The sequence below is a fragment of the Crocuta crocuta genome, unplaced genomic scaffold (assembly GCF_008692635.1).
Source record: "Crocuta crocuta isolate KB4526 unplaced genomic scaffold, BGI_CrCroc_1.0 scaffold92, whole genome shotgun sequence".
Lineage (NCBI taxonomy): Eukaryota > Metazoa > Chordata > Mammalia > Carnivora > Hyaenidae > Crocuta > Crocuta crocuta.
In genome coordinates, this window is record NW_027528804.1 from 1,029,186 (window position 1) to 1,045,788 (window position 16,603).

Genomic DNA, 16,603 nt, shown 5'->3' on the forward strand with positions numbered 1-16,603 from the left:
TACTTCTTTCAATCATTATGATTAACATTCACTAAGGACCTACTACTTGCCCGGCCTCCATCCGCATGATAGGCATCTTAGATTGGGTTCTCCCAGAAGTGGAGCCTGAGATAAGGATATGAGTGTAAATATGTGAGTTCATTTGAGTGATTCCAGAAAGCATCGCTAAGGGAGTGGGAGGCTGAGAGAGGGAAGAATGGAAGCCAATAAAAGGGGTTATTGCATAGGTTCCACTAGGAACTCTGGGAGCCAACTTGTCTGAGGGTCACTCCAACTGGGGGGCAGGGTTACCGCTCCTGGGACGCGCTACCTCCTGGGCACCTGCAGCCTGTCTAGCAGGCAGGTAGATACATCCCATAACACGGAATAGCCGGAGCAAGCTGAAAGCCAAGACTCAAACTGCTGGCTGTTGAAAGGGATCCAGTGAGCACGCAGAGAGGATATGGCCAGGAAAGGAAAGCACCAGCTACAACAAAGATTCAAAGATGGTTTCTCTTGGGACGCCTGGGTGGCTCAGTCGGTTAAGTGTCTGACTTCGGCTCAGATCATAATCTTATGGTTTGCGAGTTCAAGCCCGTGTGGGGCTCTGTGCTGACAGCTAGCTCAGAGCATGGAACCTGCTTCAGATTCTGTATTTCCTCCTCTCTGACCTTCCTTTGCTCTCTCTGTCAGAAATAAATAAAACATTAAAAAATATATTTCAAAAAAATTTAAAAAACCAAGATGGTTTCTCTCTTTCAGACACTTTTAGCCCTGTAGAGAAATTAAAAAAAAAAAAAAGCTCAATGAAATATCTAATTGCATGTGACATGTTTTTCTGTGACATGTTTTTCTGCAGAGAGTGTAATAAATTGCCTTGGCACTTTTATAAGCTACCATTAAAAAGTAAACCATGAAAAATAGCTCTGTGAGCCGTTTACTGAGAGTCTGTGGGCTAGGATTATATAAAATTTGTTAAGATGTAATTGATTTTATTGCAAATTCATAACCATTGCAAATGTTGGCTATCTCTTGTGGTTGTTTTGATGGTTAAGTTAAAGAAGATAAAGAAGATATGAAATACTTAAAATAATGCCTAACACCTGTCATCAGTCAAGATATGGTTATAAAATATAAGCTCCATATATATTCATAGTTAAAATAACAAAATAGCAAAAATAAAATAACACATATGACCTATATATTGTAAAATACATCATTACTAAAACGTATTTGCTGACCCTTCCTCATAGGAAGATCAAACTTCAAACTTGACCACATGATTATTATAATCTGTGAAATGTGAGTGGAACTAACATGAAACACTCAAAAAATGCTTTAAGAGATATCATTTCATCCAACATTGCTCTTTCTTCTCTATGGCAAGACCAGTAAATCCTAGGTTGATGTTCCTCTTTCATCCTCAGTTTCAGAATGAAGACAAAACAAGGCATTAAGCTGACTCATGATGGTCATGTAACATGAACAAGAAATAATCCTGTCATTGAAAGGCACTAAGAAAGATTTAGGGATTATTTATTATTGCAACATAATATAGTCTAAACTGACTGACAAAACATGAATGGAAAAAAATTCATGCACAGAAGTACATATTCTAAATTCCCTGAATACAATGGGAAGTTAGAAATCACGTAGTCAGGGGCGCCTGGGTGGTCCAGTCGGTTAAGGATCCAACTTCAGCTCAGGTCATGATCTCCTGGTTTGTGAGTTTGAGCCCCGCATTGGGCTCTGTAAGGATAGCTTGGAGCCTGGAGCCTGCTTTGGATTCTGTCTCCCTCTGTCTCTGCTCCTCCCCTGCTCATGCCCTGTCTCTCTGTCTCTCTCAAAAATAAATAAACATTTAAAGAAAAGAAATATATTCAAACCAGGATGTTGTAATATCTCTGGAGAAGGAAAAACAAGAAATATTTAAGTAGCTGTAGGTACAAAGTTGAAAGCAGCAGTTCTCAAAACTATCTGAACTAAAGTCTTATATTTAGAAAAATTACTTATTTAATACACTGAAGTGAAATCCATATATTATGTATTTATAGGTTTGAGTTTGATTTTTGTTTGTTTACTCATTTATTTGTTTTTTTAGATTCCACATATGAGTGAAACAAAAATCAGGATCAGACCTATAAATACGGAGACCAAACTGATGGTTGCCAGATGAAAGGGGTCAGGGGGATGGGCAAAATAGGTGAAGGGGACGGGGGGTTACAGTCTTCCAGTCATGGGATGAGTGAAACACAGGAATAAAAGATACAGCATAAGGGATACAGTTAATGATACTGTACATTGTATGGTGATCGATGGTAGCTATGCTTATGACAAGTATAGCATAATGTATAGAGATGTTGGATCCTATATTGTACACCTGAAATTAATGTAGTATCATTTGTTGACTATGCTCAGATAAAGAAGGAATTTATACATTATGACCCAACGACACATGTAACTTTTTAAAAATCTAAATACTATTCTATTATTTAAAAAAAGGAGAAATAAAAGGAAAATGATTTATAAGGTAAAATATATTTCAGTGCTATTAACATGTATTTAAATAACATGTATTTCAATATGTAAGAGTACATACACGGTGATACATGAACACACCTACATAACACAAAAGAAATATAAGAAAATGTGTGTGGAGATTCAAGAGGCTACTGGAATAAAAAGCAGCAGTAGGACATAAAATAACAGAGCAGATAAAGAGAAAAAGAACCCTAACTGAGGTAGTAATAACAAGATAAGATAAACTACAGATTGTGCAAAGGAGAAAATACAAAAATATGACATTTTTCATAAATAAGCTGGGCCATACCTATACCTCTTATGTCGAAATGATACACTTCTCGGAGCTCCTGGGTGGCTTAGTCGGTTAAGCGTCCGGCTGTCGCTTAGGTCATGATCTCGCGGTTCGTGGGTTCGAGCCCCGCGTCGGGCTCTGTGCTGACTGCCAGCTCAGAGNACTAGAAATAATAATAATAATAATAATAATATACTTCTGATAACATGTTATGTTATGGATACTTTAAAAAACTGTTGCAAAATATATATCTATTTTAAAATCTCAATACATATTAATAAATACGTAAACAAACAACCTTCTTGTATGTGAAAAGACATAGGCATATAATGGAATACTACTGAGCAATTAAAAGGAACAAACTTGTAACATGCAACAGCTTAGTTGAAATTCTAAAGCATTATCCTGGGTAAAAGAAGCCAACTTCAAAAGGTTATATATTGTGTGATTTCGTTTATATAACATTCTTTAAAAAGACAAAAAACTACATTCACCTTAATGGAGAACAGATCATGCATTGTCAGAGGTTTGGGGTGGGTGAAAAGTATAACCACAAAGGAGCAGGCTGAGGGAATTGTTTGGAGTAAAAATATTCTTTATCCTGATAGTGGTGGTGGTGGTTACGTGGAATCCATACATGCGCTAAAACTCCTAGATATATGAGAGAGAGGGCTGCGGGCTGGCAGGCTTGAGACCCAGGAGTCGGTCGTACAGGTGAAATGTGACAACGGTCTGCTGACGAAGTCCCTCTTGCTCAGGGAGGCTGGTCTTTTGTTTCACTCATGCCTTCAACGGACTATATGGGGCCCACCCACATTACAGAGACCGATATGCTTTCCCCAAAGTTCACCAATTTAAACTTAGTCTCATTTAAAATCACGTCCCAGTTGACACATAAAGTTAACCATCATCCCTACAGAAGCCATATCCTTCAATATACAATGGGAAATTGATGATGGAATGGAAAAAAAGAAAAAGTAATAGAAGTCATGGTCAAATCAAGAAGTATCCTAAAAATAAATAAGTTATTATTATTATTGTTTTTTACTTTCCTGTTTCTCATCATGGACTTCAATATTTGAAGAGTATGTGATAGAAGAAAAACAGTTTTTAAAACAGACTTTACTAATGAAATTTAGACATATTCCTATATTGTGTCTGTTCATGCATTTATTTTATTTTTAATAATTTTTTAATGTTTATTATTTGTTTCTGAGAGAGAAAGAGAGAGACAGAGGCATGAGCGGGGGAGGGGCAGAAAGAGAGAGGGAGACACAGAATCTGAAGCAGGCTCCGGGCTCTGAGCTGTCAGCACAGAGCCCGATGCCAGGCTCAAACTCAAGAACCATGAGATCATGACCTGCTGAAGTCGGACACTTAACCTACTGAGCCACCCAGGTGCCCCATGTCTGTTCATGCATTTAAAAATGTTAATTCTAAGTCAGTCTGTTGAGGAAGTCTCAAATTCTCAAATCTCATTCATTCCAAGTGGTCCTCGCTTTACACAGTCCTAGACTAACTGACACTCTTCATTCCAGAATTGTGCAAAGTGAGGACTCAGTTCCAATATGCACAGGTTTCAATTAACACGGTGCTGTGCACAGGAAGGACTGCCTGTGTGTATTGAACGGTGACCACAAGTGCAAAGTGCAGTAGTTGTACACGTCAGCAGCTCCAATACCACAAATAGCATTGTTATCAGCAAAGTAAGCTTCTAAAATTATAAACCACTCTTCGTAAATTTCCAGATAAAGAAAAATATTTTCTTGGTTTTCATGGTGCTCATGTTCCTGGAAAATTCAGTATGTATTAGAATGTACAGAAAATACTTCGTGGTTGAAGGAATATCCCTAAATTCTGGTCTGTTAAACGTCAGTGGCAAACTCCTCCTCCTGTACTGTGATAAATAAAAATCCCCCACAAATTTTCAAAATGCTTCTAGAGAAGCAGGGTACCCTCAAAAGGAATGACTACTTACAGCCTTAAAAACTTATCACAAAAACTACCCACTTAAAGTTCTATTACGACTAAATTTCAGGAGACTTATTTTTTGTATATCATGATTGGACAAAGTTAATATTCAAGAGTTTAGGAAGCTCTGAAATTTACCACCTCAAGTAAGAATTGCTCATAAGATCATGGTCAATTCACAACTCAGACAAGAATGACTTCTTTGGCTCAATTAAGTTGATTGAAATCTAGGGCAGGTAAACTTGGTTTTAGTTAAAAAATATTGGTATTATTGGTTATGGTAAATGTTAAAGCTGACTTCAGTAAATGGGAAATCATTCATTCACAACTACAAATCGTCTTTGTTTCTTTGGTTCCTGTAGTTTTCTCAGTGCTTTTTTTTTTTTTATATCAAAACTAACAACCCCTGTAAACCTGATTATCAAGGTAATAGAGACAGGAGACATCAGGAGATACTATTGCCTTTATTTTTAAATTTTTAAAAATGCTTGTTTACTTTAAAAATGTTTTTAATGTCTTATTTATTTCTGAGAGAGAAGCAGCGTGAGCAGGGGAGGGTCAGAGAGAGAGGGAGACAAAGAATCTGAAACAGGCTCCAGGCTCTGAGCTGGCTGTCAGCACAAGGCCCACGTGGGGCTGGAACTCACATACCCTGAGATCATGACATGAGCCGAAGTCGGATGCTTACCCACCTGAGCCACCCAGGCGCCCCATGTTTCCTTTGGACAAAAAGAGAGAAAGAGACAGAGGTGTGAGTTGGGGAGGGACAGAAAGAGGGAGACACAGAATTGGAAGCAGGCTCCAGGCTCTGAGCTGTCAGCACAGAGTCGGAGGCAGGGCTGGAAGCAAGGCTTGACCTCACAGACCGTGAGATCATGACTGAGCCAAATCTTAAGACTGACTCTTAAGTCAGTCTGACTGAGCCACCCAGGGCACCCCATACTGTTACCTTTAAAAGAAACCAGCCAGGAGCTCCTGGATGGCTCAGTCGGTTAAGGGTCCAGCTGCCGCTCAGGTCATGATGTCATGGTTTGTGTTTCTAGCCCCGCACAGAGCCTGTAGCCTGCTTCCAATTCTGTCTCTCTCTCTCTCCCTACCCCACCAGTGCTCTGTCTCTCAAAAACAAACAAACAAAAAACAAAAACAAAAACAAAACAAAAACCAAAAAAACGCTAAAAAAGAAAGAAAAGAAAAAGAAACTAGACCATAGACAGAGAGCGAAAAGGATGTCCTTGAAATCGCTTGGTAAGTGGGCATCTGATTCAGTTCATGAGCAATGGATACACTGTTGTTTTGTTTATTTTAAAATTTTGTTTCTAAATTTTTATAATAGATTGCCAAGACAGTGTGGTTGTGATTCATATAAGTGTTTTGGTATCCACTAAAATGACAATTTACTACTTCCGTTATACTGTTGATAACATCATTCATTTTGGGTCATTCAATTAGTAAAGACAGTGGGGTCCTTGATTATAAGACACTGTCACTATTTCTGGAAAAACATAAAGTAATGTGCTTCTCAATGACTGTTTATCAGTTGATAATTATAGAGCCTTTGCAACTATTCTCTATGTTTCAAGAGCTCCTATTTTTTTCTCAGGATCCAACAGTTCTTTGTTTTAATTTATTTTCCTCTTAAATACCTCCTGCTATTTAAGCAATAATTCCTTCTAAATCAATTGTTAGCTGCAGTTAATGACCGGTTGGATAATTAATAGCTCAAAGCAAAGCTGAGGGTGTTCCCTGTTCTAACAAACCACCAGACTCTAACTGGGGCATTATTGTTAACGTAGCCTGTAATCACTGGCTTCTTACAGCCTCACTGCCACAAAGTATTTTATTTTAACTTAAAGGGACGAGGTGAATGGGAAATGGGTGACAGCATTATAAGATCAATCATAAGAGCATACACATTTTAACATTAGGCACATGTTCCAGATTGGTCCTTATTTCCACAGGAGCTCCAGGCAGGTGGTTAAATGGTGGCTTGTGCTGGTTAGGAAGCTCATTTAACCATCCATAGCAGTATCCTCTCCTCAACCTCCAGAGCTCTGAGCCTGGGAGCTGCAACAGCTTCATGGCATCCTGAATCTTTACTGTTCCAAAACTGCTCTTAAGCACCATGCTCACTGACAGTGAGAGGACAGAAGCTGTGCCGCACATTTTCTGCCTGATAAACATATGGTTCACCAGGCACCTTTTGTAATGCTAATAGAGAGGAAGGATATGTGCTTAATAATTAGTGCAAGAAACTCCACATCAAGTGTTCTATTCCTAACACCTTCTGCCTTGTTCTCTGTGATCATGGGGAAGTACTTAGCAAGTTGGTGCTTCTTGTGCTGAGAATTCTAACGATCATCCAAAACTGAGAGAAGTTGAGTATTCATCAAGACCAGAAAAGAGTCTAGAGGTGCTATAAATGCCCTGGAGTTTTGCTTTTTCTAGAAATATACTTATGAGCGTGCTGCATGAAAATAAATGCCAGGCAGAGATTTTGTGATTTACTAGAGTAATGCTCTTATTTCTCTATGCCTTCCTTTTAACCATCAAGTCCTTGAAATGTTATTGGCAAAATCGCTTTGATGATATCATCCAATCCCCCCTGTATATTTACAATATGTTGAGATACCACAGGTAGGAGGGTTAGGATATGAATATTAGCCCTTTTTCCTTCTAGAGGTCAATGTAATAGACTATTGCTGGATGAAACAGGATTTTACCATGGAATCATAAATCTCAAACCCCAACTTCAAGGACTTGCCGACAACACAGTGACATGGGCTTTTACAGATGACAATGGAGAAGAGTTAGTGGAGCTAGACACAGGAAGGAAAAGTAGGACTATTCATGGATAGGGAAGACCCTGACGTGGAAGATACACAAACACTAAAGGGGGAAAAAAAAAAGATGAATGTGAAAGATATTATCAAACGCAAAGCTAGTCAAGTTCGTGTGGTGCCCGTACGCACGTGAGAACCACACATAATGCTTTGGCTGAGTTACAAAGGAAATGAGAGCCGGAACTCAGGTCCTCTGCTCTCTGACAGGATTTCAAGCTTGGTTTTCAGGCTGTTGCTTAGATTGTTATTAAAGATTACTCACTGGAGCTCCAGCTTATCTGTATTTTATTATTTTCATAATTTCCAAAATTTCATTGTTCACTGAAACCACCCCAGATTACCCAAATAAGCAAAACATATCCATTATGATCATAAATTCCCAACAGGCTCCCAGTCTGAAGAGATGATTAACAACATAAAAGATTAAAATCTCCACAGAAATAACTTTTTAGCTAAACTAAGTTTCCAAGTGGATTGCCTTCCCATGAGATTACCTATAATGGTCTAAACCTTGAAATATAATGTTCCCATTAAAGATATAATAGATATTTTTTGCTCTGCATCAATATAAATAGCCTTCTGGGAAAAAAAAAAAAAGGTTTGCTTGCTGAGTATCTAGTCTATTCTAGGTGCTGGACTTTATTTCATTTAATTCCGATAGTAAGTCTGCCTGGTTAGTGTTATTGCATGCATTTTATCATGCATAGTGAAGACACTAAGGTTCAAGCATGGAACCCGTTTCAAGCACAGGTCTGGCCTTCTCCAACACCATTATATCCCAAACATAGCACTGATCTTTGAATCTCACAACAATCTCTAAATCAGAGTATATTATTTCTGATGATAATACAATCATCCTCTTCAGCTTTCAAGTGTCATTCTTGCGCCAAATTTGCTTCATGTTTTCCTAACATGTATTTCCAGCCATAGAATTATCTGAAGCAAAGAAAGAGGGTAAGGTCATTCTTGCCTTTTAAAGTCTCTTTATTAAAATTAAATGGCTGACCTTGTAATGGAATTCCTTACCACAAAGCTCATTTTCATGGCTGAATGAAAACCCATGGACAAGTAAACTAAAAGTGTGCATGCTCAGAACACGGACCACAATGCCATGGGAGCACTCAGGATTTTTTTGTTTCCTACTATGTTCAACAAGCTTTTCTGAGAATCAGCTATGGGCAGGTATACCTTATAGCTGCCCCGCAGGAGTGCTCGGTCTAGAAGTTCAATTGAAGGAATACTAAACAGTTCATGAGAGAGCACATTATAGTAATGAGAGAGTCAGTAGCACCTTTGGGACTTCTAAATGATCTTTGCAATAATTATAGGTGTGGCTCTGGAATCAACATTACTCTCACATTTGTCCAGGCAAATGTCTATTCAAGTCCTACTTATATCAAATGCAGTTTCTTTTAAATTGGCTGGTTTTGTTTTTTTTTTTTTTTTCAGGTCCACTGCCTAGAATTCTCAACTTTAAGACAGGCTGCTATGTAAGTCTGTTACAGCTATTAATTAGTTATGGATTGAAAAGCTAACCCTAATCAATAATCCTATGAGTCTAGGACCACGTCACAGTGGATCACATAGCAATGTTTCAGTCAGTTGAGCTATGTTTACTTTATGTAAGAATGTAAAGAAAAGTAAGTCATGCACAATAAATTTATTTCTCACACACAAACCAATGAACATGTTTGGCTTTTAAACCAGACTAATTATTCACACAGCTTGGCAAATATTCAAAATACTGCCAGAGTGGGAACTAACGCAGTAAAAATAATTTTCACACATTTTCATCCCTTGCGAAAATTGTTCTTCCAATTCCAGTCCTAAATGTTTACTTTACAGGTTGTTAGAGAATGTTTAATCTCCACCAAACTGTGTTCAAAGCTGTATTATTTTCTGTCCCGTCATATTATGTCATTGGCGAACAATAATCCGAGAAGGTGTTGTTGTAAAGGAAGTGACTTGGGAACCACACTTGGTTTCAAAAGTTTCCAGTTTGCAAAAGAAGAGTCTCAGTTATGACTCAACTTCAGAAAAAGAGCTGGGAAGTCAGGCGTCCATCTTGGGAAGGATTTCTGATTCAAGTAGCACATTGTGTGGTCTGAGTTTGAGTCTTAAGGACCATTTAAAGAGCACATATCATTCAGCTGAGCCATCAAGTCGGAGAAATATATAGCTTTTTTTTTTTTTTCACAGTCTGCATTTATATTTGCCTCTCAGTGAGTGCTCCAGTGAGTATGGAAAGAAAATGGAGGGTGAAGCTGAGGGTAAACCATGTCATAAACACCACTATAGGCATTTACTACCATCTATTGAGTTAGCTTAGAAAATCAGAGCTACCTCTTCAGTTTTATGCATCAGCACAGAAAGAAACTCGTCAGTTTGTCCTGTTCTTAAATGAATAGCAGTCATAGATATCCAACTTTATCTTTAAAACAAAACTGGCAAATATTCTCAGAGAAATCTTCATGATTTACAGTAATATGAATTTCTTCCTGATAAGCTGTTTTCTCCAAGATTTGCCTTTCTTAATGATTATTTTCCAAAGGTGATGCTGTCATCACTAACAGAAAATACTCTACAGTATCGGAGATGGAGTAGTGTTCGAGAGTTTTGTTTCCGCTCAAGTATGTCCAATGTAAAGAGCAAAGTTTGTGCTAAGTTCATCTACAGTTTTTATCAGTCATGGTTGACTAAATAGGAGAAATAGGGAGAATGACATGGATTTTATAATCTGACTCTTTTTTTCTCTGTCAATTTGAGGGTAGCTCACGTTGGTAACCTTGGTACTGGCCTTGCCTACCTCTTGCAGATCCTAGGACAAGAATACTAACAGAGCCCAAATTATTTAAAACATATCAATGACATTTTTCTTTTGAAAAACACTTATTAAATAAAATATATTCTGTCTTCTTACCTAGACAAACGTCTTTTAAAACCACCTGGGTTACCAGATTGGAATCTTTGAATTCTTGGTGTCACAGAGTCACACACTGGGAAGATGGCCTGAGGCTCTGTGGCCTGGGCTGTGAAGCTGGTGGAAAGTCATTTTCTAAATCTGCTTGAATTTTCCAACATTACTTCAAGGATGGGCAGATCAAAACTGAACAGAATATGTTCTGCCTCCGAGAGAAAGGCAATGTATACATATTTTGGAAAAGAGATCCGTCCAAAATAGTTGCAGGGCTGAAGAGGGTATTATTTGTCTGAAAAATGCACTTATAAGAATCAGATCATGCCTGAAAGGAACCAGATACATGCAAACTAACTAGACTAGAACACCAGCTATGTTAATAGCGAACATAACAGACAAGTGCATTTTTGGCTCTCACGTGTCGTATCACGGCCACAGGCACGCATCACATCTCATGGTTCTATCACAACGTGGTATGGCCCACTAAAATGTCCTTTTTGCTTTCAATTTTTTAAATAGCTTTCTTTTGGAAAATTTAGAACACAAACTTTTTGTTGGTTTGATTATTTTTAAAAAAATGTTTTCACTTGCTTGTCCCTAACTTGTTCTATCAGCACCTACTATTTACCAGGTACGCTTCCAGGTATAAGATCCACAGAGATTAAAAAAAAAAAAAAAAGACAATTGTTTGTCAAGTCAAGGGACTTCCAATATTGTCTGGCCTATCAAGGGTTCAATATTTACCTTTGGGGGTCACCTGGGTGGCTAAGTTGGTTGAGCCTCTGACTTTGATGCAGGTCACGATCTCCTGGTTGACAAGTTCAAGCCCCATGTCAGGCACTGTGCTCACAGCTCGGAGCCTGGAGCCTACTTTGGATTCTGTGTCTCCCTCTCTCTCTCTGCCCCTACCCCGCTCACACTCTCTCTCTGTGTCTCAAAAATAAATGAACATTAAAAAGAATTTAAAAATAAGTTACCTTTGATAATATTATTTGAGCGTGTTGAAAAATGCATCAACATTTCCTCAGGAAACATAAAAACAGTATTTTGCAGGGTATTTTCATGAAAATAAGGCACAATTTGAAGAATTCAGCTTTATGTATGAGAAGGAGGCCTGCAGTTTCACTTGGATACTTAATGCTCTTATGAATTATTAAGCCTGCCTTCCCTGTCTGTATAACTAATCTGTTATTGAGTGCTCACTAAAAGCAATTCTCATTTTTTACTTTATTACCTCATTTGTTTCCCTTATAAAAACTCAAGCCTCCAATCCTCCTCACAGGAGAACATCATCTGTGACTAGCAGCCTTGGAGGTTCCTCACAGCTCTTTAAATATTCCTTCCTGGTTAGAAAAGGGTCTAATTCTATGTTCTGTACAGTGTGTACTCCACAGCGGAGCTGAATAAATGTTAAATACCAATAATAACCATGGCGGTAATCAGAATTCCTTTTGATATAAACTACTTTGTCTCAACCTTGTTTTTACCCAGGGTCTCCTAGTAATTGTCTGGCATTTTCCCTGCTGTTCTTGTCTTTTTTAATTACATCCTACTGACATGGCTGTTAAAGCATCTTAAAGCAAATGGAAGAGAGGCCTAATGCTTTCTATACAAAAGGATAGAAGCAGAAAGCAGGTGCCTAGCAGTCAGAATAATAAAACTCAAAAGAAATGGGCAGGGTCTTGCTTTCATTTCTTATAAATACAGAAGGGAGGATGGGGATCGACGTGGTGTAGGGAAGAAAGGAGAGAATAATCCACTTGCATAAGTGCTGATGAGAACAAATACAGCCTCCCTTCATTTGTTTACACTTTAGTTGTATAGGGGACAGTTGGTGCCTTATAGAAATTCCCAGCCACAGGCTGTCATCTGCTTAGGATTGGAGAAGGAAAATGGGTATATAGGAGTTATCTACTGACAGCTTTTGAGCATCTTTTTCACAAAAACACATGTCTGCAGCCCAGTAGAGAAACACGAAGTTGACTTCATCTCTTTACTTAGAGTCCAAGTTCCTAACTGAAAAATGAAATGTTTCCAGGGACTGAAGACTCTGGTTTTGGGGTCACTACACCCTGGATTTCAAAAGTCATGTTGACATAAGATTACTGAGGTTATTTATGCAAGTCTTAAAGGACCACTGAGACTGTCTTAATCTAATGGGTAGTAGCAGTAGCTGTAGGATAGGGTAGTTTATCATATAGACTGGTTAGGTTACAGAGGCATTGCTGTACGTGTAAGGAGAGATACGAAAATAAGAAAATTTTAAAAAGTGTATCAGCTGCCTGCAATGTGCACCTTTGGCTATTCAGTTTTCTGTGATTGTGATGCTAAACTGTGTATTGGCGTCTTCACTTTCTGGTTGAGAAAATCGTCTACAAGAAGATAAGTAACATTCCTAAAGTCCTAGGTAGCCAACCCAGGATTTCTACTTGGGTCAGTCTGACTCCACAGTGTTTCTCCTGTGGACAAGTGCTAGTGATTGATTTGAGAGGAGAAGGAGATAAGATTAAAACTTGACTTCATATTTTTCTGGCCTTGAAAGGAATGAGACTCACCGTGAGTGTCCCTGAAGAAGCCGAGGGTTTGAAAGAGATCTTTTGCTAAAAGAAGGCAACTTACGTTTAATGACTGCAGATGGCATCTTCTCCTTGGCCAACCATATTAAAGTTGGTTGGGAGTGGGGTCAGCAAGAATGGACAGAGAAGCACAAAACCGTCAATACTAATGGAAAACCAACCTAAAGCACAGGACCAACTGTCAGTAGAAGAAGAACATTCTCTATAAAACAGCACTGCAATATGGAGTTTCAAGCTATTCTCCCTCATGTGGCCTAGGGAATATTTGGTCCTTGTTTTTTTTTTTTTTTTTTAATCGCCAGTCGTTGACTCGGAGGCATAACCATGCTTACTCAGTAGAACACTTGTAGTTTTACCCCTTCTTAATTTTTTAATGTTGTTTTGTTGTTTTCGTTTTTTGTTTTGTTTTGTTTTCTGAAAGAGAGAGTGTGAGGAGTAGAGAGGCAGGGAGAGGGGGGTGGACAGAGGATTTGAAGTGGGTTCTGCACTGACAGCAGCGAGCCCCATGCGGGGCTCGAACTCCTGAACCAGAGGTGAAGTAGGACACTCAAACAACTGAGCTGCCTACACACCCTTATTTTACCCCTTCTTTATCCCTGCCTGAAATATCTGTCTTTAACATTTTTCCTAGTTTATGATTATCCTTCAAGTTGAACCTTGACTGGTCTCCACTCTGCCAGAAAAATTAATAAAGATTCCATTATGAAGTTTTGTATTTATTCACCTTTAGAAATAGATTATTTATTAAGTGAGTCTCTAAAGTGGTTGTTAATCGGTTGTTAATCTTCCAGTAGATTGTGAGCAAATTTAGATATCCAAATCACCTTTTTATCTCTAGCTTGGACACGTTGCCTACATACATAGTAATACTCACACATACAATACATAGTAAATACTCAATATGTAAATGAAAAAAAGAATAAAATTGTAAGCAAAACTCTGGTTTACGTATTCGTGGAGGCCCATACATGAACAAAGACCATGTGCTGATCCAACTAGAATGAATAACTTTTTTCCTAGTTACTTCCTTGAGGATAGATATTTATATTAAAAATGGTCTTATTTTCTCACAAGATCAAGTGTCACCTAAAGATTTCCTAAAAACTTAGAAGTCATGGAGATAAGACCCAGAAAAATTTATGTAATCTCCCCAAATTAGTATGTAATGTTAACCTCATTCATACATTTTAAGCCATATTTATAAAGTGTTTGTGTTTATTTTAGAAACGGATCAATGAGCAATTACAGTGCCTGCTTTCAAGAAGTTTATAGTCTGGTGAGAAAGAGACATTTTATAACTTACAAAAATAATTATTAAATTACAAGTGTATAAAAATATAATTGTAAAAGTACTATGTGGAAAATATGGGGGCCATGTAAGCATGTAGCAGAAGGGACTCATCTTCTTCCTTGAAGGGTTGATCTTAATTAATAAAAACGGGGATAATTTAAGAAATAACTGTATGGAGTGCCTGGGTGGCTCAGTTGGTTAAGAGTCCAACGCTTGATTTTGGCTCAGGTCATGGTCATGATCTCACAGTTAAGTGAGATTAAGCCTCATGTTGGGCTCAACACTGACAGTGCAGAGCCTGCTTGGGATTCTGTCTCTCCCTCTGCCCCTCCCAGACTCATGCTCTCTGTCTCTGTCTCTGTCTCTCTCTCAAAATAAATAAATAGACATTAAAAGAAAAAAAGAAGAAGTTACCTCAGTAGTCTGAAAGAGATAATGTTGACTTGGGCTAGGGTTGTGACAGCTCAGATGGACAGAAGTGTATACATTTGATGTGTATTTCAAAGTTTGAACCAGTTAAGACTTTGTGATGAATGGAAGGGTGACTTTCAGGGCGTAATTATGCCATCTACAGAGAAAAGGAACAATGATGAGGGACAATGGATGGATGACAAGCAGACAAGAATGAGAAATTCAATTCTAGATACGGTTACATAAAGAGTGTTCATGTGTGTCCTAAAAGTGGAAACAAAACTATACAAATAAGAGTTTTTGGGGCTTTCAAATAAATTTTTCAAACAATGTTCTCCACTGTTATTTCAAAGACCAAATACAGTGCATGCACTAACATCATTCACAGCTCTCCCCAAACTTTGAATATCTCTCCACATTTTTATAGTTCCCTATATTTTGAAAATTGTAGGAAAAAATATTTTCCCAACTTCCTTTACACTCAGAGTGCAGACATGTTCCTTAAATTCCATCAACCAGGTGTACCTGCTGAGACTTTGATTGGAAGTGAACTTCTGAAAGCAGACAGCCAGGCATTGATTTTTCTGGAGTTGTGCCATTGTTTTTGGGTTGGTGTGGTACCAACAGTCACTATCAGGCCAGTCACAGGTGAGGCTCTATTGTTGTGCCTGAAAGCTGAGAGCCTGTTTCTCCAGATCTCTTAATTATTCTCTGAGCTGTGTAACAGACTCTAGTAATTCCCATTCTGTTTAAAGTAGCCAGAGCTATTATCTTCCACTAAAACAACTCAGAGTCTGATTAATACGTAGGGACAATTAATATATTAATATACCGACATAACATTTCCACCTCTATGTGTTGTTATATATTGAGCAACATTTCTGTTTCAAAGTGTGAAAATATCACACAGAGATGTTTTTAAGCAAATAAGCTAACAATTTTTAACTTGAATGTAAATGAATGCCACAAACAAAGGAAATAAACTTCAGAAACTGCAGGATATGAATATAGAAGTTAACCCTAATAAGTCTATTTATAGTCAGTGTCTAGGAGACAAAAAAGAAAAATGGAAAGGAAATCTCTGTATATAATTCTAAGTAACAGATGGAAAATTGTTGCATAACAAGAATACTCACACTAGGCTTTCAAATTTTCAATTTACATTGAATTCAGAAAATGGTTTCCACAGCAAAGCCCATTATGTGAAGTATGTGAAGAAAATTTGATATATTGCAGTTGATATGCATAAATTAACACATTTTACAGTAGGTGTACCTATCTAAAACAGGAAATCAGTCTTGTTCAAGCTATAATTAAAGACAAAAAACTAAAAAAAATAAAAGCTTTTTAAAATCTAAATGTTCTTATTCCATCTAATTCTGTCTGGTTACGCATAATACTCAGCTAGCCACTTGAAGTCTGCTCAAAAATGACATGTCAGTCTAAAAGAAACCTGAGGAGTATTCATAAAACCAGAAAGTTGCTTAGAAATAATATCTTACTGTCTTAAATCCAGATGCAGACTGTCTTAAAGAGTACTAATATTTATTTCCTACAATCTGCATGCCAGGCCTTGTATTATGTACTTTCTTCACAGCATCCTCCAGACGAAGAGCATGAAGTTTAAGGAAAAGAGACAGATTAGCTGTCACACAGTTAATCAAGGGACAAATCTGAGATTCAAACAAATTGTCTCACTCCAGGGCTCTACTGTTTCCCCTGGACCACACCATCTCTGTGCAAACATGCAAGCATCGTGGGATGGCCACCAACTCCATCAGCTACTGGGCTTCCGACCACATC